At 39.4% G+C, this 22,718-nt stretch overlaps 1 protein-coding gene across 4 annotated transcripts in view; it reads left to right on the top strand.

Annotated features, from left to right (window-relative positions):
* Window positions 1-3,413: 3,413 nt before the first annotated feature.
* LOC128891336 (stAR-related lipid transfer protein 13) overlaps window positions 3,414-22,718 on the top strand; it is a 360,751-nt gene continuing 341,446 nt past the window's right edge. For 2 of the 4 annotated variants that reach the window (XM_054150741.1, XM_054150743.1), the window contains exon 1: window positions 3,443-4,347. The gene's annotated coding sequence lies outside the window, so the exon portion shown is untranslated. Of the gene's footprint in view, window positions 4,348-22,718 lie in introns of all 4 variants that reach the window. The other 2 variants (XM_054150746.1, XM_054150745.1) reach the window with 2 other exon arrangements.

A 22,718-nucleotide genomic window follows, 5' to 3' on the forward strand; every position in this document is an offset into this window, starting at 1 on the left:
TGGGGACGTTATACACGTCCGCAGAAAACAGCTGAGAGTCGAGAAGACGAGTGTTCCTCCGTATGATACATCCACGACGAAATTAATGCCCTAGGATTCCCGGTTCCAAGGACAGAGGCTTGTAGGATTGGAGGACGAAACATTCTATCGCAACGGTGCCACCAACATCCTTGCATTCCGCCGATGAGCCGCGATACGATAAATTTTCCAAGGCTGTATACGATGCCCGATGTTGGGAAATACCGTTCGCTTTTAAGGCATCCAGCTTTATCTTGAAAATGCAAAGAATACGATTTTATGCAAGAGTCGACGATCCGCGGGACCTGATACTTTGCATTGTTAAGATATTCCGAAGGATGAGACTCGCATCGCTCAAAAATTTCAAACGGTCGCACAGGTTCTAAGCTTAGGAATTTCAAATTGCACCCTAGGTTGACTATCAATGTAAGTTGGAGTTATTTTGCACCTGTTGGCTTTTTCCGCTATTAATAGGGATAGGCTATAGATTTACGTAGAGAGTACGGTGGATTTAATCATTTCTTCAAAGAAAAGAAAATATTATAAAAGACCCTTAATTTTTTACTCAAAATATGAGGCTACTTCTTAAATTCGAATGTCTAATTAACGTTAGAAGAGGCGCACGCCACATATATATAGAGTTCTCTAGTAATCTGTTCCAAGTTATAGTTCGTACGATATCTCGTAATATACAAAGGTGCAAAGTAACTCAAAGAAAGTCGATAAATATATCCACCATAATTCTTTTAAAAAATTCCAATAATTGTCCAAACAATCGCCTTCCGAATGATAATCCACCCTTGTATTTATATTTTACCAATTTTTTAAACACAGTACACAAGAGGTAATCGATTTAGGGTGTAATGGCCCATAAGCTACGACTCCTGAGCAAATTAGACGTTTCAATACTTGAAAGGTTTCCCCATTTGCTCCGAGACGCGATGGAAAGCCCGAAGAAAAGGCTGACCATCGCGCCACCATCAGAGGTTCGTCAACCTCTAGACATTCCAGCGCTCGAACACCAAATACTTCAGAGGGTAAGTGCCCGGTTCAAGCACGAGTAGCAACAAACGAAGCTCCATGTCCGTCGTGGCAGGGAAACGTAATTTCGTGAAAATGTTTCGGTGCATGTCGAAAAGACGGCGCCTACCTCCGTCGATGTACACCCACGGCTGCATGTATCGCGCACCAACGCGAATGGTAGCGTACTTACGCTCAATTTTAGCCACATCTTACATTAGCATTGGACAAATTCATCTTGAGCAAGCAGAATACATATTTGTTTCTATAAACGATCAAATCTTACGTTTCCAACGCTTATTTTATTAATTTGATCGAACGTTCAATTCTAAACCTTTCAAAATTCTGTACGCTTTACTCTTTCATTTAATATGTTTGACTTACTGGTATATATGATGATTCACTTCCTGTTATATTAACCCTTTGCAGTCCAGATTTTCTGATTTCAGTACAATTCTGTCGAGTTTAACTCGACATGGGACAGCAAAGAGTTAACAATCAAATTTTGTATACTAAGAAAGGTCCAATTTCAGGGTTGAAAAGATTACGTTAAATAAAGTAATTTATTTATTTGTAACAATTTCCTGTGTCGTAATAATTTGGACAGAGAGACAAACATTTTCTGCTTAACTTTTAGTGACTTTCCTCGAGAATCCACGGTTGGTCGATGCTTCGGTAGCATTATGACTCAATGATGGGAATTGAACGATACAGTAGAACGATACAAAATTGGAAATTGGGACCGGCAGTTATCAATACGCGAAGCACCAGTAGAGAATTTCTTGTTGCAATTGGTCGAACGCGAATTGATCGCTCGGAGAGATCACCGACTGTGAATGAATAGGTATACAATAGGGCGAAGGTGATCCAGCAGTGTCATATTTTCACAGCTGCTGTCCGCTCGAGTCAACAGTCGCTCGGGCTGAAGAAACATAAATACTGGAAGGGATGACTCCTGATCGCGAATGGAAGCAACACGTTTACTTAGACAAAGCAGTATTATTCCGTCCTTGTCAATATTGCGTGTACTTCATGAATGCGATACTTTCGAGTAAATTTCTTTAGGAAACGATATTATTAGATTCCTAAGTATTTACACGTGCTGCGATGATATTAATTGAGAAGTATTATTTTCATCAGCGACGATGACAGCTCCGGATGAGGATGGAGATAAAGGAGCGTGGGAGAGAGATAGGCGGCGAGGGAGCCAAAGGAAAAAATGCAAAAGGGAGAAATGAAGGTAAAACACGAAGAAACGGGAGAGAACCGTGCGAGAAAGACGGATAGTTGCACGCGTGAGCAAGGTAAGAGAGAGACGTATAGAAAACACGAAGGTACGGGTAGAGGAAAATTGACGGAAGGGAACAAGCAAGAACCGTTGGTGCAAAAAGATTAGGAAAAGGTGGGAACGTTGTACAGTTTTCCGGGTATTGGTTGTACGGAGCAGTCTGAATCATTTCGATTGGTTTAAACAAATTATTTTGTTGGCCTCCTTGAGGATATTTTTTAATACTTGATCATTCTTCTTGAATATTACGAGTCCATTTAAACAATCACAATCAGGGTAGAGCTCCACTGTTATGAGTTATGAAATATTTGTTTCCATAGTTTGATTGTTGAATATTTTCCTGTCTGTTTTTTTTTTTTTGTTAATAAAAATATCTCGACTATTCTATGTAAAGTTTATTAACCGTAGAGACTCTTTATTATGAACAGAAATAAGGAAATATTATACATTGTTTTTTTTTTCATGTAACGGCATCAATGCCTTTGGTTTTGATTCACCATGATAAATTTAATCATCTTTTCATAAACGACTCCTGAGATATTGAGCAAAACAGAGATCAATATTTATATGTAAAGTATTTTTTCAAAAATTTCATGGTTTTTCTGTCTTATAAATAAAAATCGTGCACAAAAAATTTTCTGATAAAACATGCTCGAGATAAAACATGGCACTCCTTGTGTCAATGTCTGTCCACTCCCTTTTTAAATAATTGCAAAAATGATAAATTATGTTATCCTCTTTGCTAACTTGATATATTTCATACTGCATGATATATTTTCAACTGATAAATGCGATCCTCTTTGGTACGATCGCAAATGAATTCAATACAAAATAAAACGAGTAATGTATGAAAAATTTCACATTACAACATAGGAAAACACATGGCAACTTCACGCATTGGTTTTACAAATAAGAACGCGTACTACAATTGGAGCTGGAAATAAAGAATATATGACTCCTAACTCGGAATCATTTTTACAATTCCTCTCACTTATGGAAATGCAAAGGAAAGAAGAAAACAAGAAAGCACACTCGATAACAGTTGTAAGAGTAAAAAAGAGGCGGGGGAACTGTTAAAAATGACAACGGAGGGTTTCGAGAAAATCGCAGGAAAAAAGAGTAACGGACGAAAAGAGTAGAGGCACGAAAGAAAAGAAACAGCAGGAAAGGGACGGAGAAAACGCGTATAGAAAAGGAACGGAATAGGGTGCACTGGTAAGCCTGAGCGAGAAGAAAAGAGGGGTACAGTGCACGTACGGTCGGTTTGCCGCCTGCCGCGTAGTAGTAGCGTGCCGATCGAGCAGCGAACAGCGCGGAGCGTCGTCGTTTCTCAGTGTCGCCGCGGCGGTCGTGCCAGACGGTTCTGACAGTAGTTTTTCGTGGCGCGAAACGGTTCGTTTCGAGTGTGTCGATCGGTGCAACGTGCGATTTCTTGGATTACGTACACCTGCCAACGTGCCTGGAGGATTATCAAGTTCGTGGATCGACTCGAATCGCGATCGCGGAATATTTTATTTTTGTTTCATACGTTTTGTGCGCGAGGATACGAAAGCATAAGCGAAACGATAACGGAGCAACTATACTAAACGGATCCTCGTGGCGGGTGGGTCGACAAAGAATCACCGTGATTCCCCGCGAATCACGGAAACGACGAAATGAACAAGTGATGTCGCGTGTTTGAAAAGTGTTACGTCGAGATCACGTGCAATACCGCGGCGCGCCACCGTGCCACTGAATTTCGAATTTCGCGCTGCAACTAACCGCGCTCAACACCAGCGGTCAAGTTCATTGCCTGTGCGCTCGGCCTCGGGCGGTTTTCTCAGTGAAAAGGAAAAGAAGAGCGTGGTTATTGGTGGCAATCTCTCGTGGCCGTGGAAGACACGGCGGGTGGCACATTGTAGCCGTCTTGGGCGGCGTTTGTACAAGTGGATTTAGCCTTGCGACAGAACACGTGGATGCATGCCGATCTGTCTACGACGCCGTGCTTCTGAGCGACGGTGCTGTCTACACGAAAATTCGAAGTAAACACGACGTTTTCTACTTTGTTTATTGGGCTACCGTTGCCCTCATGACAATGACAATCACGCGAATTATTCCTTACGAGTTTAACTCGACCGAACAACTGTTTGATATTTGTTGGAGTAGAGAGGTTGTCACTGTCGCTGTCAAATCTAATCGCGCCCATGTAGCGTTAAAAACAGGTGAAAGGGAAAGAATGTCAACGATTCGATTCGATTAAGGGAATATGTAACTTTGACATTTTCGATTTCGTTGCTGCGATTAACTTGAGCTCCGTGACAGTGACAGTGGTCTTCGTTTCTGTATTTTATTCTTTTAAGGCATAAGTAATGTCCTTCCTATACTCCAAATTATTCGGAGCTTAGTGAATATAATTGTCTAAAATAAGTATGGATTTTAACAACTATAGTGGTATTTATCGATGACAGTCAGTGACATTTATTAAAGTAAAGATATTTCTAATCATTGTTACTGCGAAATCTTTTCGTTTGAATTTAATGGCAATTTAGATATTGCATCTAGGAACGTTGGAAATAATATTTTCATTTCGGAGCACGTCGCGTTTTATATAAAGAAATACGTTATTGCAAAAAATTGTAACGTTACTTTACATTCAGATGAATTTTACGCCAGAAATTAGTAAAATTGTAAAATTAGTAAAAATAGAAATAGTAAAAAATAACAGATATCAGTGGAGTCAATTATAAATGGAGTAGAAAACGGTATGTCAGAAAAACAAATATTATAAATATTGATTAAAATTGTAAGTAAATAAACCTTTGACTTTGAGAGCGAATCACATTTCACGCTATCAGAAAATTGCGTATTTATCTTCTCGATAAACATTCGTAAATAAAAGAGACTCAGAGAAGATGACCCATTTTAGAGTAGAGTACTGTTTTCGTTTACTCGGTCATTCCATAAATATGAAAGTACTATCGTTTCAAAGTTGAAGTATAGTAATGCTTCCGGAATTGTATTTTATGCATCTGTTGGAGGAAGTTCGACCACGTTTACAGTGAAACATTTTGGAGTGTCTTATGGGATGAATTTCTTTGAATTTAACGAAAATTAATCGAAAATTAATCGAAAATTACACTCTACCGCAACATCAGCTTTGTTTACATTTCATAATCGACGCTGTACTGCTGGGTCATTATCGCAGATAACGATCGGTATATTACTCTTATCACTGGTTTCGCTATCATCTGATACTCGCGCTACGTGAATATTACCATCGCGATAAAATCGGTGTTACAAACTGTAAGCGATGTAACTTCTTCATTAACCAAAGAGAACGATTTATAGCCGTGCAGCACTTAGCAGCATTCTCTCGATGGTTATCTAAACTGAACAATGAATTCGTGTATTAGATGTTGATAACTCTCGCAAGAAGGACCATTCTACTTCCGGTAGATAAGTTTCCCCGTAAATGATGAAAGTTTCCTTCCCTCGAATCGTGAATCATGAAAAATGACCAACGCTCTTTCACTTCCTTGAAATAGCACAATTTTTGCCTGCTGACTTTAAAGTCATTTGATACTCCATTTCAAAGCCTCTTTTGTGCCAGCATTTTTATTTACCTACTTAGTAATGCATCAAGATCGCGATTTTTGAAGTATATTTTCTCGTTCCGAATTTAGTATACATAATAAATAAACAGTAAATCTATTTTAGTACTGTTCAGCCTTCAGAGGCAAAATGTGTACAATGTTTCTGTGTAGATTGGGATGCGTTCTGATTCCCAATATACCAAACTTTGCAACGTAGTAGCCTCTCATTGAAAATTATAGTCATGATTTATTTTGTTATGCTGAACGTACCCTCTGAAAGAGTAATCGCAATACCAGTCGTGGTTGTTATAAATATTCAGACTAGATTCCTACGAAGCCTTCAACGTTAGTGCCACTTGATAACAAACGAAATGTAATAGCATATTTTACTACTTTTCATTTTATCTCTTCAGAAAGAAGTCATTTACATTTTAAACGAACAAGATTCAAATTTATGCTACCGGTGACGTCGACGGGATATTGACGTGTTACACAAAATTTTTGTGATTACATAAGACATTACTTTTACGTGACATTTTAACGATAAATATTTTGATTTTATCATCGCTACTCGGGAGAATTTAAATTTCACACGATGGTTACTCGATCACTCCTAATTTTCTTTTAAAATGTATCAACATATTCATTATTTTACATTGCCGAAGGAGATCAAAATATATTATGGTCGAAACGTTGGAATAAATTAATTCAACGTTGGTTTAGCTATTTTATGATGATCGATTTTCCGTAATAATAATATTCGGTCAATATTATTCAATATTTACAATTTAATTCATATATTGTTCGATCGAAGAATTTTAAAAAATTCCCTGATTCGTTACTTCTTCGATGATAATTTCAATTGGACTCATGAAATTTCGTTTTACCTTAATCAAATCTAGGCTTATCCGAATGACCATTCAACGGAGCAACTATTCGATGAATGTCGCGAATAAATCGATGTCCTTATTCGTCATCCACTATTCAAATAACGTTTTGCCCATCTCTGGTCGCGAGTCACCTGGAAACGAATGGAACAGAGACGCGGATCGGATGCTGCATAGCGCACACCAACCACAAACGGTAGTAGTGGTTCGTAATCGGTCGATTTATCGAACTGCCGATCGGTATCTACCGACGACTCGTTCGGCGAGTATGCGCGATTCTCGAAGGCGAAATCCTGATTACGATTCCGCTCAATGTCGCAGTGACATCATCGAGGATCATCATCCTCCTGGAATTCCCTGTCGATTAAATCTGCACGCGTTAACCGCGATCCTTTGCCTTACCTCGATTCCCGTACTCCGAAAAATTTGTACCTCTGTTTTCGAGAACACGAGAGATCGTTGCCGCGTATCGTGTCAATTAGTTACTATAATTTTCAATTTATATGCAGACCTTCGTTTCGTTTCTTCCAAAACACGGAATATTACGCGTTTCTTTCTTCGGAATTTAATTTTCTGATTCTTGGAGCCTTCTTCGATGGGAATTATATCCGATCAGGCTGTTTATGGAAAGTTGCCTTCATTTTTGCGAGACTTTCCAGCACGACTTAATCTTAAATTCGTTATCATAATTTTGTATTCTTGTGAATATAGTGAAAATTGTATATGTATAAAGGAAAGTAAAACGAAGAATTTTCAAGTTGGACGATAAGCGTGTATGACTGCACGGATCTACTATTGATGGAAATATTAACATTTTACCAATCAGTAGCGATTGGACATATAATTAAATTCAATAATGCTTTTCGTTTTCGCAACATTAGTACTGTTAAATCTTTATTTTATTTATCAGATTCGGTTTTCGATTAATATTTATATAATATATCATATATATTCATATAATGATAGGAGCATTAAATGTTATCTCGATAATAAATAACAAAGTTTTGGTTGTCTTAGCAAAAAGCTTATTAATTGGCCGCCGGTTGTTAAAAAGTTGATATTGAAAAAACATTTGTAAAAATAGTCTCAAATTCAGTCCCTTTAAATAGAGTCGAAACAATTTAAAAGGTGAGATGAATGAATCGAACTGCGTGCTTGCCTAACCTTCCTCCCTCGTTCGACTGAACCTTTGATCCCATATGTTTCTTTTCGAGCTAAAAATAAAGTTCAGAAAGTTGCGTGTTTGTCTTTTCGATAAATACTCATAAGTAAGAGAGTCTCGGAGAAGGTGATTCACTTGGGAGTGAAGGTCTGCTTCCATTTGATTATTTCATTCCTTAAATACCAAACAATTGTTTAAAAATTGTTATTGAATGTAAAAAATAATTTCCTTATCGCTACTTCCACGTGTCTCATTTACAGGACAGTGGCATTGATGACATAGAATTCGTTTTATTAGTCAAAGTCTGGGAATACACCAAACTTGAAAAAGGAATATTTTCCTCAGTTTCTATTCTAGTGGTATCGTCCATAAATACTCGCGGAGACCGAATTACCGTCGTCTCAGACCGCGAACGTGAATAATTGCAAAATTCAAAAGTCTACGACAATGGCGCACCGCTGGTCCTTCGCTCGAGCCGGGGGTCCAAGTTATTTCTGCTAGTCGAATCACACGCGATGCCGATGAGCAAATTCTGCGTACGTGCTTTGCGTTTAATCAACGATAGACCACGCTAGGAGTTACGTCGTAAAAGGCACTGACTGTAATCTATTGCGGTTGTGAACGAGAGACCTCGAGACCAGAAACTGTCGGTGGTTTCTAAAGATTTCATGAAAAGCTTACAAACGAGATTGGACACCTAGAAACGGTGCCATTTCTCTGGTAGGTTCTGAACTTTGTGAAGATATCAGAATATAATAACTGTTTTTATTGAAGATCTGAAGGTTAGCTAGGTCCCTTTTAGATACTTATGTGAATGAGACTTAACATTTTTGGTACATGTTGAACGATGTTTAATGTTCATGTCAACTTGAAACTAATCATTGAAGACATTCTTTTTCAATTAGGTAGAAAAATATTGTACGTGAGTCTAAATTGAATAATGCATGAAACAATTGTATGTAATTCATATATTGTCTATAAGAACTGTATACAAAAGATTGAAAACGATCATTCGACTGGTCGTGGTAGTTTTAGCGTTATCCAGGCCTACAATCTATTAATTTTTTTTATTGGTATTATGAAAAACGAGCGTTAAGATGCTCTGCATCGAAATCGCAATAGAAGATCTCTAGTTGTCTTTTGTTTCTATAACTTGTAGTGCGATCAGATTAACATAGCTTATCATTACCACATCAATTGAGACACTCCAATGTCTCTCAGAACTACAGTGAGAAAAGTATAGTTTACTGATAACATCTTCGTAAGCATGTCTCGTTTTTCGAAGCTGGTACCCCATAAATAATTAAAAAGTATAGTTGTCAAGGCAGATGAGGGACTAAATCATCCACTGAAAGGCTAGTTCAAGCAGTACTTTCTAAGAAGATAATCTTGGATATCTCAAACACAATCTATTCCTTACAATCGCGACGATGATATTTCGTTGAAAGGGAACGGTCGTACACGTTTTTCCGACGAGTTTGCAGAAGTTGGTAGAAAAAGCGAACCCTAGGAAGCTGTTCCCTTCTTATGAAGTAACACATGGTAAAGTAGCTGCCTCTACCGATCGAATTCTTATGGGGAACACGTGCGGAGCTACCGCGGATGGGATCACGAAAGTATTTCTTCGGCCATAAATCCCTCTTACGTGATGTTTCCGGCGCGATCGACAGTCTACCGACTTGTGAATGGCGGTCGAACATTTATCACCTCCGAATAAACATAATGCGCGTGTGTTTCCCGAGCGACGAGTCACATAGACATTCGTTGTTTGTCCTTCTCCTGGTTGAACGAGAATCTTCGTAGTGGGCTTGTCGACGATGATAAGATTGCGGCTACGATTTTTTCTCTTCTTCTTTTTCTTTTCGGGAACGTTAGCAACGTTAGCATCGAAACGGAAGCGTTTGAAAAACAAATAACTCGTAGTGTCTTAGGTCAAGAGGAAGAGTAGCTTAATCTGTTTGTTTTGCGAGCTGTTTCGGTGGAAATCGTGGCTGGTCGTTCAAATATTCGCTGATTATCGTCGGATAGTCTCTTTTCCTGGAAAATTGATGTAGAGCTGCAATGTAAACGTGGGAAAATTTACTGGTGGAGCATTTCACACATTGTTACGTCAATTTATAACTCTGATATTTTCTAAATTTTTCTAAGGTATAACGTTAATTTCCTCTATTTTAATCTTATTATTTTAACGCAGAGTTAAGCTTCTACTAGAGGATAAATTATATACCGAAAGGCTCTGGAAGTAATTAAGAATGTTTTCGTTACTTGTTTGGGTGTTTTGGAGGGTTCACTGTTGTATCAGTTTTAATAGCAACACATTTCTTTCCTTATATTGAAACGACCACGTGGTCGACACGTGTAGTTGATCCTTTGAATAGCTTACGCCTTTTCGATGTTCCTGCTCCAAACAGCAGTTTCTGTAAAGACCCCAACGGAAGCAGTTATATGTTTACATAGACTCTTTCGAGGTCCATTTCAACCTTCGCAACACTTTACGTCGTTATTAAGTAAATTAATATTCCAAAAGGATTTACTACACTTTCTTTTCATATAACATTGTTCGTCATATCATGTATACTTTTCGACCAACGTCCTTTTTTTAAAAAAAATTGACTATGAATTTGATTTTAAACATCATAGTTTCATCCTCCGCCGGTATATTTCTCGAATTTCGTTTGGACGATTATATCAGTCGCAGACGAAGAAAATAAAATGGATAATAATAATAGGAATGCAGCACGTAATCGCGTAATGGTAATTGTCTAAAATAAAACGCGATAGCCATGGTGGAATTAGCAGGCGATGCTTATAGTCTCGTACTCTGCCGGTGTTCACGATCGGAGATCGCGCTTTTAACGATGAGATTCCTTTTTGCCGCGTTTCTGTGAAAATACGTGGTCGGCATGCGTGGTGAGCGGTCTCCGTGAAAAATTCCGCTGCGATTCGCTATACCTGCCTGCTGTGATAAGTGTTTCATTGGAAGTTTTATTCGTATTGTAGATGACGAATAGATAAATCACATAGCAATATATTTATTACGTTTACTTATTCAGCGCAGCTCCCATTCATTCGACACGAAATATAAATTCATTTTGCTTCTTCTGACGTCAGTACGAAGAATTGTTTTCTCCGATTTGTTTCGGAGCGGAGACCACCGCTGCCCCGTTGAATAAGATTAGCCGCTCTTTTTACGCTCCCTTTATTCCCGGTTGGTACAAACTAGCGCGCCATAGGCGTCCGCGATTGCTCATTTCTCTGACTTACGTTCTCCATTTGCTAGATTACAAACAGTGACAACGTTCATTGCCCACCTATTACGAGCCTGTAACTCTGAATTCTATCCGAACCGAACCAATTATGCACGTACCAGCTCCGTGCCGATGACAATCGAGTATTTGCTCCTGGACAGGGGTAACGTATGGTACAGATTGATAATGCGAATGCCATTTGCAGTCAATGCTGTTTGAAATAGATCACAGCTCATGCGCTTGCCTAGCGACTTCTGTTCGGAATTATACATTCGCTCGCTTCGGAAATGCTACCTGATAATTGCCTTTGTCGTGTCTGAAAGTATGATACGGAGCATTGGAAAAGCATTTCTCTGCGGGAAATATGACCTAGCGTGAAGAATGTCAATTTCGTATGAAAGAGAAAAGAGAACACTTTTATTGCGTTATTTCTTTAGCTTCTGTTAACGTGCTAGATAAATTGAAAATGGAGTGTAATATTTTTGATATCTTCAGGAGCATAAATTGTATCTGTAACGATATTAAATATCATAATTATATTCATATTATATTCATATTTTACAACATATTTTCTCCCCAGAAAGGAGGATTTCAATAAATTGTCAACACTTTTAATTCCAATTGTCGTACCCAGTGTAAACTGAACCAACCAAACAGATCCCAAACATCTGAACAGAAGTATCTACTGAAGTATTCTTCCGCGGTAGATAGCCTTAATCGATGGCAGTGCGTCCAAAAATAAAAATGAAAATGGCAAAAGCTAATAGGTGTTTCAAGGAAGGATCCATCTAGTTCGAGTCTGATTTACAATCGCAAAATGCACCTCGATTTAAACGGAAGCACCGAGTCAGGGAGCATTTCAGAGTCGATTACGAGTGCGTTTCTCGTCGCCAACGCGTTTCTTCGTGGTTCAAGCCGGGCTCGCTTCCCTCCTGTGCCTCCCTCTGTCACTTCTCCGAACCTTTACGCGCCTCTGCGGAATCGGCTGCATCTCCAGCCGTGATTTACATCCCACATTTATGACGCAACGTAAAATCGTGCAGAACTTTTCGCCGGTCGACGGACAGGAGAGCCGGGAGCGGTTAAACGCCTTCTCTTTTCGCGGCCTTCTTCTTCTCTTTCCGGTGTCTAACCTCTTCTTGCGCACGCCACGTCTCGCGGCGTGATATATGTAATATTTTGTGCGCGATCATCCGTGCTTTATCCCTCGGAGCTGGCCGCTGCGCGAGGTAGCAGTAATGCGTCCGTATCGCGTAAATCTGGATCCGTTTCGCTCTCTGGTGCCTCCATTTCGGACTTTGAATTTAATTTTGCTCTCTTCTGGATTGAAACGCTATTGAATTTCGCGTGGGATTGAATAGCAGCCTGAGGATGGAGTCTTGTAAGATTGTTTTTAGGTGCAGGACTGTTTCGCGCAGAAAGCATGGGAATTAGCGATGGCACTGGTTCGCGTTCTAAAGCTCGCGTACTTGTTGATTACTAGTAGTTTTATTGTATCGCTGTAGGTATTTCTCATTCAAGTAGACTTCTAATATCATTTTTAATTGTATCAAGCATAGAAAACGATTGTTTCACTTATCCAGGATCTTTTTTTTATTTATATCTGTTGAATTTCATTCTCGTATCATTAAATATGAAAACTAAACACAGGAAGATCCTTAGATAAATATCACCTGAACATAACCCCTGATGATTATTACCAACAATCATAACTGTTCATCTTGGGAATTTTGCATCGCTCATAAAAACGCAATAGTCAAAGATCAGATATTATGCGTTGCATTCATAGTGAATGATTTATTGAGTATAATCAAGTGCAAAAGAAGACTGAATTCGCTGCACCTGACACGAGTAAAGAAGTCGTCGAGGAACTTCACGTACGCCACGACGTCGAAAGAGCAGCTACAGTTTGTCTTGTAGCCGTTCCTGAATCGCTTGATATCGTATCAAGCACTTGTTCCTGCACGTCAGATGTTCAGACGAACCTTGCTTGACCTCTGTCAGCACTAACAGATGAAAAGGATTCATCCTGCGCGAAGACGTCTATGAATTGCTGCTGGCTGGTATTTGACTGGCACTACGTCGGCGTGGAAAAGTTTATCATCGAAGACGTCGGGCTTTGCCAGTGCCATTTCACTGTTTGAATAACGATACACCTCGATACGAAGAGTTAACGAACACTAGCATCGACAAAAGTGGTATCAATTCGTTGCTATTGTTATCCGCTAACTGTGACTTGTCACGCTTGCGCTATCGGCGCCAAATGTGAACTAATACCCATCAATCTTATCGTTCCTCGGTACCTAACTCTTATTGTTTACATCTGTTATCGGATCCCAGCAATGTCAAGTAATGTTTACATGCTTGACAGGTCATTCGAGTGCTGGGATCCGTCGCTGATGCACCGACTTCCTGTCTCTGTACTTGGACGGGAAAGTGTGCTGGTAATTGAGAATATTCTGCTGAATGCAGAATTTTCAAATGAGGTGATCATCTTCTTGCATGTTTACTCTCTGTCCATTGGCACTCGAAGCCAGTTTGTTGCAGAATGTTCTAAGGGAAGTTATGTTGTATTAAATAATGTAACAAAAAAATCATGTACTTTGTTTTAACGATACTTTGATTTATTCGTTCGTGCTATTTAACACTTTGAGTGTCAAGGAGCGATATATCTCTGCTCGAAGCTGTAAGTGCTGTAACTCGTTAAAAAATCATGCAGCAAAAAGTATGCAAATAATTGTGCGAGGTACTGGTTAGAGTGGTGTACACGATCGACTAGACTTTCACAGGCAATAGCACGCGTTTCCCGAGCGGCAAAAATGGAGACGTCTGTTAATTTTTATGGAAGTAAGCATTGACGATGACTGACGCGGAGTACGGTTAAGCGCATTCCCCACCGTCTATCTTTCAATGGTTTATCGTGCGGTCACAGACATCTGTACGTCTAGCAGCACGATGTATGAAATATTTATGTACAACCCGGCCTTTATTCACTTGACATCAATGCGCTTCCTCCCGTTTCTCGATGCGTTAGTAGCGATGCGTCTACATTATCAGATTGGAAGTTCTTGGACACGACGAATAATGCATCTGCGTTCCTAATTTCTTTTTCCAGTAAAAAGCAGGCATGACCAACGAACATACACAGTTTAGTGATAGTATCTAATTTTTATAATATCGAAAAAAAAAATGCAAGATTCCATTTAAAATGATCATTTATGAGATATAGGGGCATCCGTAACTTGCTCCTTTTCGCGTTTATACTTTTCAATCATTTAATGCTCGTGTTAGCTCCGCTCTCGCGCTACATCCCTCGGTTACAATACTTTTTATACTATTCTTTTGGTTTTCATCTGGTAACAGGCGGCTCGCGGGATGAGGTTTAAATATGTTGTAAATTCTTCGCGCAACTGATAGGTTTATCGACAAAGAGGAAGGCGCGCAGCGCGTCTGAATGTACATACACGTCAGTTGGACGAAGTAATTTATTATTTGAGAAGTATTCGCTGTTAATAAAGCCAGGCACTAGGTAGGAAGCTAGGCTGCTCGCGGCCGTGCAAGAAACAATGAGTAAAACGATGCAAAATTAACGAGCGTGCTCGAGCAACAAGAGTTTGGCACCGACTTGTTGTTGTCACGATTTCTTTCGCAAGTTTGAAGGATACTAATAGTTGTGCCGATATAATACTTCTTATTAAGAAGTGGCTATAACTCAGCCTTATCATCGAAACGGTGATTTCAGCTTTCGTTCCGTAGGTAGACGAGGAATATTCTTTCAAATAGTTTTACCAATTAAGTATAGTGACAGGAAACACGGTACGTAAAACGAGAGATTAAATTAATAGTAGAAATTGTTGCTTCGCGTATCGAGTAAGTTGATCTGCGGTAGGAAAATGGTCGGCAGTAAAGATCAATACGGTGTGCAAAGATTAAATTTCTGACCCTCCAAAGTAAATACAGTAACCAGTGTTGTTATTGCATTGGTAATTGTTCTGTTGAAGAGAAGAAAGTCGGAACCCTCTGATTCATATCTGTAAATATAATATAATCTGTAAGTCAGTCCTTTGGATAAATATTTTCCAAGTCGTCAAATTTTACGAGTCGAATATAGGAAACAGTAGTTGAGATACGAGTTCAGTCACTTCTTTTCGCACGTGAATTTCGACATCGCGAAACGTTCGACTGCGGGACGCGGAAAAGACACTTCATCATCGCTGGCGAAACACGCGCTTTAAAATTATGCCTGACGTGTCTACTACTTTCACGTGGAATTACATCGCCAAACGCGTTCTGTTCGACGAGCTCGCATATAGCTCGAGCGATTCTTGCAAAATCGATACAAGGATTCGTAGTACACGCAAATATTGATCCCTACATAGAAGCACGGTTGAAACACTGTATTTTGTCTTTTGAATTGTTAAGCAATAAGCGAGAAGATTGCTTTAAAAAAAAAAGCAAAAATTATGGACAGTCGTTTGTAATATTTATATTGTAACATTGAAAGAAAAAGCTTTGCGACGTTTTAAAAACAGAAGTAAAAATTGTAAGAGCAAGATTAACTTCGTCAACATAGGAAGTGAAATTTTATCCGTACAAAATTAAAAGCGAGGGTACTTGAGTAGAAGGAAACAGTGTTGCATAGCGGAAGCCTGTTTCGAAGAATCTATCTGCACGGTAGCGCACAGATCGTTTACCGAACATCTCCCTTTGAGTGTATAGTTTGGTACCCTCTTAACCTATGGCTCGGAGCAGCAGCCACGAAGGAAATCGAAAGCAATTATAGGCAATTAAAGAGCAAGAGGCCATTGTCGATGTACGTATCTGAAAGCTTTCAGTGGCATTCGTGCGTGAAATTAAACAAACGGTGGAGACTAGCTTACGTTAGAATGTTACCGACGGGCATCTGTTGTTGTTATCTGGAGACCGGAAGTGTCGACGCAATGTGGAAACAGTGGGCAGTCTTCCTTTGATAGATCAGACGACAAATAGTTTAGAGTTCGTACTTTCAGATGGTCATCGCGAGGTCGGAAGTGAATGTGGAACGCGCGTGGTTTCCTGTACCAAAATTACGACTGTTGTACTTTTATTATAAAAGAGTCGAAATTGGGCAATGTTATATATTTTTTTAATCTAGAATTATGTAGGTCCGCCGACAAAATTCGCTCCAATCGCAAATTTAACGTTACAGTCAGCTATCTTTCATCTTTTAGCTCTCATCCAAGCAGAAGAAACTGTGGATCGCTGTACGAATTTCTGAGAAATTTAAACGAGACTATCCGATCGCATCAGGAATTAATTCGTGTCGTAAACGTGATTCAGATCATGTTTCTCTCCAAAGCATTAAATTACATCGACTTTGAGTGAATCATCGTAGGACAGAGATTCATTAACGCTCGAGAGCAGCGAATATTGTTCTGTCGATCGACAATTTTCGAAAGTAAACATTAGTTTTATCAACTAGAAGGAAAGATGTTATAAGAGAAAATTATCTAATGATATACATATATAGATAAAATACAAATAACTTATATCTTATATCTATATTTGTATTTTATTATCCGTACAAAATTTAATTATAATCGAGGCTGGAATCAATTTATTTTCTAAAATGGGCTCATTCTAGATAACAGTGGCGATTGATGTAGCATCGATGGCTACTTTAAAACAAACATTTGAAGTTTATTTAAGCACCGTCCTAGCTTAAATAGTTACAGCTACCAGGATGATGTAGCTCGAGTTTGCACCGTGTCTTTTGATTCACGAGTCTCGAAACCAGTCGAGAATAGATTCAACTAAAGAAAATTAATTACTTTGGCGAAAAACCGTGTATAGTTGCACGCCCAGGGGACATTCGCCGTTCTATCTCGTAGTGGGCTGCGCGTGACCGTAATTCGACGAGAAATATGGCCCAATGACAGGGTAAGTGCCGGTCATTACCACGCGTTATTGGCTTCGAGGCACCAAGAAAATTAAATTCCCACGCGCGATTACCTCCTCGACGCATCTGAATAGACGCGTCGCGTGTCCCGGGAATTGAAATTATTATTTACGTTTCCATATGAAGTTTTATCAATCAAGTACCCCGAGAAAGGAACATTTCTTGAACGAATGTATACAAATTCCAATAAAAGTGCTTCAAAATTTATACTTAACGAAAAAATTTTACCCTGTCTCGTTGCTCCAACCACCAAAGAGATGCTCCCCCTCCGTTACCATCAAAGGCACGCAAAAGGTCGAGATACTTTATTGCAAAAAAATTGTTGCACTCTTTGGAGAGTTCCCCGTGCTCTTCTAATTAGACAAATAGAGGACCTCTGGGATCGCCGGGACCTCAGCGTCGTTCATGTAAAGATCCTTGATATAACTCTCTCTCCTTCGTTCCTCTCCCTGTCTCACCCCGTATCTCGCATCCTTATATATATATCGAAATCGACCGCGTGTAAAACCAGTTCTGCGACTCGAGACTCGCGAGAGGATAGAGGACCTTATGCCTCGTACACCGCGGGCTCGCGAGCAAAATGGTTCACACTGATCATGCCTAATTGTATTTTTCGTACCCTTCCCACCCATCCCGCCTTTCGCACACCCGTCGGGGTGGATAGTGTGACCCATTCAGGCTATCTCTCGATTAGCCGCGTATCGTGTGTCGCTTTTACTTAACAGCACGACGAGTATTACGCGTCGTGCGCGTTCCAAGGTACTTCAAGACTTCGTCTTGCGACCGCAGCTCGTCTCTTCGTGGCTGCCAACAAGCGTTCCCTCGTGTCACACTCCGTTTCGTGGACACACGAGGAACGGACCAGCAGAATGCGACGATGTCCGTCGAAGACCTCATTCCGGGATGGCGAGGGTTAATTTCATGCAAAACCTATGGTCGAGGAGGACCGGTCACGATGTCGTTGATAGTTGATTGTGAAGACAAGAAATGCATATAAAAAATTATATCTTATTTACAACCTTCTAAAATATACGTTTAATGCTAAATAGTATTCATAATTATTGTTAGATGTAAGAATTAGTTATTCTAACCTTAAGTCATTCCGTTTTTTTTTTTAATTATATTATGACTCACATATGTATATAAATGTTGAATGATGCGACTTTAAATAAATAAATATATATATATATATATTTTTTTTCTGATGAATTCTTTTAATTGAAGTTGTTTTCGTTTATTTCATTTGTTCACTTTGCGTTACCATGCATCTAAAACTTGCACTCAGGCGTGGTGCATGTTACTTATCTTTCTTTACCAGCGCCAGTGGAGCGCGAGGGGTTAATAGGGCAGATTTCGATGTGAAAGCTGTCGTTCATCGGTATCCCATCTTTCTGGGCGTTAAACAAACACCGCGTCCGATCCGATTCCAGACACGCCTCCGTTTCCTTATTCTCCTGCAGCACAGACGACGTGCGTTTATTTAAATTGCTGCAATGCCTCGTGCTACGGTCAAAACATTTTAATTCTGCATTACGGGGGCACGACGTTTATTTTCGAGAGATGGATTGCTGGATAGGCGTATCATGTTGGGATTATTACGCGAGAACCCCCCACGGAGTTTGAACCCTTGCCTTCTGCTTCTTTCTCGCGGAGAAAAAAATGGTATCCTTGTTCTTCCTTATGAGCCTCTGATTTCTCAATTCGCGATGGCTTTGCTTGTACAATGTTGCCTCATCCGTGTTCTACAGTAGATATTGATTGTATTAATGTTTCACATTTTCTCCACGATGCTTTCTGATGGAAATGTTTAGCTTTTTGAATACACGGTCGACATTCGGAACAGTAGTGAAATAATCTTTTTCAACATTCTGGCCAATAATGAGATAACCTTTTAAAAAATTCTGACCACTCTTTCTGCTATTTAATACATGTGCCAATACATTTCAAGAGGTTAATCTTACGCATCTCGGCAACAATTTACACCTCATCTCGACATCCCACTGCTGACGCAAGCGCCACGTTATTTTGATTGAGACTTGCGTTACCTTCGATCGCATAATTATTCGAAATAAACGGATAAAATAAAAGTCTCGTTTCCTCGTGCTCGAACGAGTAAGATTTCGCAATCTCCCAGGAACGATGACTGTCCTCACATAAGTGAATCACACCGCTTCGTTCTTTCGTTCCGCAGCATCATTAGTTATGCCATCGCTGATCATAATCATTACAGGTTTATTCTGCTGGCTAATTACTATGATTGCGAACAATAATTGGAGTCGAACGATTAGTCAATGGCGACAATTGCAAAATCTTGCGCGAACATTTCCACCATTGATTTATTCTTAGAAACAAGTATGTAAGAATGGTTGTTAGGTAACAACGCATTAGTGACTTCTTTGCTCATCTAGTAGTAAGAGCAGTAGAGTAGGATAAATTTCATCACTGGATTAGAATTTCAATCACTTCTTCCGTATGGACCATAATAGCTACTGGTCCTCTCAAGGTTGCTGTAAATTTGAAGTAAAATAAGAAGACTACGTTGTAGCAATTGTTATATGCGAGCAATAGTATTGCTTTGTATTACAGTTTTTATATGGCATTCCTACTTATTTATTTGAATTTCTGCGAATTACTTAATTTAAAATTCAAGATTATATGTACCCAATGAGGACCTAAAAGGTTTTCAATGTGTACTACATATTTCAATCCTTTGATTAGGATACATTCAGGGTGATATAAATCATCAATCATTTTTGTTAGTTGTATTATTTAAAGGAATAAACTTATTTTATTTTGAAGAAACCCAGTAATATACTCCAAATATTGAAAATTGACCGAAATTTGTTCTGCGTATTAGGAAGTCGTCAGCATCCAATTAGATATACGCTGACCCCCAACGTGATCGTTACTTCGGCAGGTTTCTATTATCTATTCGTTGATTGCGTGTTTCCGAAAACCTTTCATTAAGTTCTCCAGCGGCAAATTTAGATCGAGTACCTGGTAAACTGTTGGTCATGCTTCGGTAATAACCTTCGTCATGTAATCATCTCGATCATGTCATACTTTCAATCTACCCTTAATTTCTCTAAGCGCGCGACGGGTTAATTGCACGTTACGTACCGTAATAATATTCAATTAAGGATAAAGACGTAATAAGTAATGTAACACGTCAACATTGTAATGAAGCGAATTACTCAACGACACTCTAAATGACGTCGAATCATGCCTTTTATTACGATCCCGAGCGTCATTAGCTTAGAATCGCGGCGGTATAGTTGGCAGGCGTCGAAGTCGCAATTACAGTTTCTTTAACATTCAGCATCGAATCAATCAAATCGTTGGCGAGTAACTCGTGTACCAGTCGGCACCTTGAATTACATTAGGGAGACCGAAAAGTAATGTCATTTCTTTTACATTAAATTCAAACAAATATATTCTTAATAAGTTTCTATTTTTAAGCAATTATGTAAGCACCATCGTTATTTTTTAAAAAGCCTTTTGCCATCTAGTGTGCAAATTTTCAATGCCAGATCGATAAAAATCAATGAGCTCTATTACTCAAATAAAATAGTACTCTCCGTGCTTCAAGGTGATCGAATTGGAATTCAAGAACCACTCGAGAAATTGTAAGAATTACAATTAGCGGAGGCAGTTTAGCAGGTGACTCGTGCACGAATCACACCTTGAATTATATTTTTTGTCGTCAATTTACAGAAACATGCGTTATTCATGGTGACTATCGTGAACTAAAAAAAAAAGGAGGCTTCAGAGTAGGTTTCCAATTAGTACTGTAAAGTGATTGAATTGGTATTCCAGAATCACTCGAGAATTTGTAAGAATTACAATTAACCAGGCAGCTTAGTGAGCGACTTGTGCACGAGTAACATCTTGGATTATGTTTTTCGTCGAGAATGCATTGAGAACTGTATTGTTTATAAAGACCATCGTGAATAAAAAAAAAAAAATAAAAGTGTGAAGCAAATTTTGTAATTTATTCTAAAATTACGAATACAAAGAGCTAACTCGCACGAAAGCAGTAACAAATGATTCACAATTTAAATTTACATTGACTTTCTATGTATTACCTTTACGTCGTCTTCTACGTCTGGTGAATATTTTCAAACCCAGATTGATATTTCAATGATGATCTAAAAAATTTTCTATTTCCCCTTAAATTCAACAACCTGGATCACTGTTTACATATCATATGACAGTTTATTTGAGCAAAATAATGGTGTGATAATTGTTCGAATTTTGTATGAAATCGTACCTCGAATTTGAAGACGTAGGAGTCAGCTGTATTAAATTCGTTGGGGTGGACTCGAAAGAGGTTCGTAGACCTCGCTAGGGGATAGGTAACCTTGCAAGGCCTCCTCGCAACCTCTCTCTCGCAGCAAGGAACCCGCTACAAGACATTCAATAGAAGGAGACGAGAACTGGAAGGAGCCCGACTGCCCAGGACGCTAGATGTTCGCGGTATTTAGCAGCCGTTAAACGGCTCTAAACAGCTCTCGCGAAATGGGCAGGTCCCAGCGTCTTCCTTTCTCTTTCTCTTGTCTGTGGAAAGGTGGAGAACCGATGAACACTGCGGAACACGTCCACTCCGTTCGCCTCGCTCTGCCCTAACCTTTGCCGATTACGCTAATTCTTCGTAACGTAACGGCTCCACGAGCCGCGATTCCGATTGCGTCGCAAATTGGAGCAAAACGGTACAATTACCGCACTAGTCAGCTACCTTTTACTGCTTGCTCGTTACGTTGGCAATTTTTCGTAGCAACATTCAGGATTTTGTTGAAATTTAAATATATCGTGGGCTTTAGCAATATTTTACCATGGCTTCAAGGATCGTTGAAAATTATTAACAATAAACCTACCACGACCGTTGACCGACAAATGATCGTTTTCGAATTTTTGTATTCAGTTTTTATATACAACACACCCTTGGCGAATTTCCGTTTTCGCGCTAGGAAGCTCGTGTCTTCAAGGTAAGACGAGTGCGTTCCGTGTACTCTTGACTCCGGAGTAGGTAAGGCAGAGATTCAAGATCATTAACAATCCTTTGCTTCAGGCATTCTTCGTCACGCTTTACCGATCGATCAGATGTTCCATCCAGGAGTGTGTGGTCTCTTTGTGCTTTACCGAGTTCTTGTTGCAGTAGCCGGCAGACATGACTCACACTTTATTAGAGATTCCGTTGAACGCGCGGCAAAAAGGTAGCAAGACGATGCGTTCCCTGTTTTTGTCGCGATCTTCGCAGTCGCAAGATAAACGCGGCGAATCAGGAAATATTCGACGATCGGTCGACATTGGGAGGTCACCACTGCATGTGTGAGACATCTCACATACTACTATACACACTGTCACCATATGTAGTAGACTCGGTAGAGGTCTGTTTGAAGCAACCCTCTACCACATTTTTTTTTTTTTTTAATTACTTTATGTAAGGGGTTAGTCGCACTCAGGAAAATGAAAAAGGACCCTTTTTTGTGTATTTATTATATTTTTTAGGTGTTAAGTAATAATTTTTATTAATGAAATTTAAATTCATTACAAAGTATGTCTTGAAGAACTATACAAAAATTTTT

The sequence above is a fragment of the Hylaeus anthracinus genome, unplaced genomic scaffold (genome assembly GCF_026225885.1).
Source record: "Hylaeus anthracinus isolate JK02 unplaced genomic scaffold, UHH_iyHylAnth1.0_haploid 12001, whole genome shotgun sequence".
NCBI classification, from domain to species: Eukaryota; Metazoa; Arthropoda; class Insecta; order Hymenoptera; family Colletidae; genus Hylaeus; species Hylaeus anthracinus.